Below are 3,407 nucleotides of genomic sequence, written 5' to 3'. Positions count from 1 at the left end.
AAAATTCCCCTTCCGTCGCGCTAAATTCAAATTCCCCTCCTCTCTTTAAATTCCCACCTCTCTATCCCCTCCCCGTTCTTTGCACTCGCTATGTAGTGGCCCACTACCGGATAGTCCCGCTAGCATAGGATATCCGAAAGGAGGTCATCACAAGTGTGATATAGAACAATAACATACAACACCATAATACTATCCTTAGATAAACTCAGCGGAAGCTAACATAAAGGTTTACAACATCTTAGACCATAGTCTAAACAAAATGAAATACAAGGGCACTAACAAATTTTACAACATAAAATTTCCTCACACTTGCCCTCATCACAAATGCTAACATAGACCATCTAATTTGGAAGGTCTCTGTACACTTCTAACCCTGGGCTTTAGCCCCACTGGGCTCGCCCTCAACCACTGCTCTACTTGTACCTGGAATGACATGAGAGTAAACAAGGTGAGCCACAAGGCTCAGCAAGTGTATTTATAAAGCATGGAGATATAGAATCAAAGGCAGGGATAATCAAGATAGAATAAACAACTCTATGAGGAGATATTAGTATAACGCGACTCATAAGTTCTCGGTTTACATTAATTTCCCATGCCGTGATTATTACATATATTATGCACTCGTTCCCATGCTCATGCATATGCACCAATAGTAGGGAATTTTTTCTGCATAATTCTTAAGGCTCTCACGGCCTATATATATATATATCCATTCATGAATATATATGCATCATGAAAATACATCAACAAATGATAACAATTTGAGCCACGCCTTCTGGGTTGATGGCCACCTCACCCGCGTCAAGCGCTCATAGGATATCCTTTCTCATCCACGGACTTAGCCGTCGCGCAAAATAATAGGTGCGCAAATCAGTATAATCATGCATCACATATGCATATCCCCATTTCATGTCAATCCTCAATGATTAAGAAAAATCTCAAATCATGCTTAACATGCACAATTACATAAATTAAAGTGTGCACTATCTTATGATCACAGGGTAAATTTTAATACATTTATTGACTCATACTTATAGAAATGTCCAAACCAATATTTACGGTATATTTTTACCCCAATAATAATCGCAAGGAATCAAAATTTATACATGCAAGAAACACTAAATCTTGCATGACACTAGACCCTAATGAATAAATGTCATTCCTTAAGAAATGTAGGGTGACACAAAACCCTATTTAGATTTTTGCAATGTTCAACAAGAAAACGAATTAATATTGCAAGATTTATCGAAATAAGGAAAATAAAACCCTTTTATCCAACAATGAGGGTTATCAAGAATAATTCAAAAAAAACAATGGAAGAACTATACAAAAATCATAATTTTAAACGTAGGAAGGATAGACTACATAGGAAGAGTTGAATAACAACATATTTCAGAAATTTCCAGATTTCAAGCATATTTTCAAAAATCCAATCTGGGCTCAATATTTGGTAAAATACCACAAACGATATACCAAATCAAAGCCTAATGAGTCTAGTTTCTGGAACATCAACTGGATTTGAAATCGGAAATAACCACAAGGAGATATTCCACAAAAACCGAAACAAGGCAGAATTTGTAACAGTAATTTACAGAATTCTACATAGAATTCAACAAGGTTGTTATGGGTACAAATCATAACCAAAAATTTCAAATCTTATACCGAATCAAAGCCCATGAAGTCTATTTTATAGAAAAATAAATGGATCACAATTTGGATATAACCACAGAGCATTATACCCCAAAAACCGAAGCAAGAACAGATTATTCAAAAACAGAGCAGAAAATTTCCAGATTCTGGGCAAGAATTTACAAGGATACTGTAGGCTCAAAACACAGCCAAAAATTCTAAAAAATTTACCAAATGAAGATTATCAAGTCTAGTTTATACAGAAACAAACGGATCTTGAATCGGATATAACCACAGAGAGTTATACCCTAAAGAGTACAACAAGGTCAGTTTACTCGAAAGCAGTAAAATTTCCAGATCTTAGCAGGGATTTACAAGGCTATAACATGATCAAATCTTAGTCAAAAAATTCGATTCTTGTGTCTAAAATGAAGCTTAAGATGTCTAGTTTACAACCCAATAAACAGATCTCAATTTGGATATAAACACAAGGAGTTATAGACCAAAGAACATAACATGGTCAGTGAATCCGAGAATAAGAATTTAAGAGCAACAACTTAAAAATGAAGGAAACAAGCCTTCTAAGATGGAAACAAGGTTGAAGAACTTGCATTAAAATATAATCAAGAGAAGAAGAACTTACACAATCATAAGGAGAAGAAGAAGAAGAAGAAGATCTTGAATTTGAAACAAGAAGGAAGGGAACTTGCCTTAGATGGTTGCAATCCAAAGAGATGAAGACACCCCTTGAAATTGAAAATTCCATAGTCTCCACTTAAAGCTTCAATGAAGAAGAACAATGGAGGAAGAAGAGACAATCGGGAGAGGGAGAAGAAGAAGGGAACAAGAAAGTAAGAAGAAAGAAAAGGAGGAAAAAAAATGTGGGAGACTTGTCTCCCAACTCCTTTCAATCCATCTCCCTTTTAATTTTCTCTAATTTACCCTTCATACTAACACACACAATTCACATATCTCTTACCCATTTTGGTCATTTTACCATTTTCTTAATCTTTTTTTCTTTTTAATTAAGATACCATTCTCTATGCCCATAGCCCAAGCCCAAGTCAAAATATATAGCCCAAGCCCAAGTCAAAATATATGGCCCAATCCAATTAAGGCCCAATGGACTTTTCTTGAGATTTGGGTTCAACCCAATTCATTTACACTTAAGATTTAATTATTTATCAATGGTCTAATTCAAATAAGGCCCAAACCCATTTAGCCCACAACTTTGAGACTTTTTCACACCAAATATTATTTTCATTAATTTACCCCCATTACCAACTCATATAATATTTTTAACAATTAATTAATAAATGCAACAACTCTAATGTGCAAACTAAAATACCCATAACACCTAGACCCACTAACGGGTCGTTACACGCTAGCTTTCTACATCCCTCCCTCCCTCTCTCGCTCTCATGATAAAGCAGAATAGTTTAGCTCTTCCAGTAAGGTATTTTTTCTTTTTCTTTTTTTTTATTTTTATGTTTTATTTATATCATTTTAATTATTAAGTGTATTTGGAATATTTCTAGGATAAAAAATATTTATGTTAGTTATAGATTGTTTCCTTTTAACTAATATGTCAATTTCATTATCTTAATTATAGATTGTTTCCTTTTAATTGATATGTCAATTTTATTTTAATGTCTTTGTTATTTATATTTATTGCATGTATGTTATTATTTATTTTATATTTATATAATTGTATATTTTGTATATATTATTGTGTATATATTATTGATAATTTATATAAAAAAATATTAAAAAACGTG

Source organism: Diospyros lotus, chromosome 6, assembly GCF_014633365.1.
Source record: "Diospyros lotus cultivar Yz01 chromosome 6, ASM1463336v1, whole genome shotgun sequence".
Lineage (NCBI taxonomy): Eukaryota > Viridiplantae > Streptophyta > Magnoliopsida > Ericales > Ebenaceae > Diospyros > Diospyros lotus.
The sequence above is the reverse complement of the archived record's forward strand: the minus strand, read 5'-3'. Positions refer to the sequence as shown.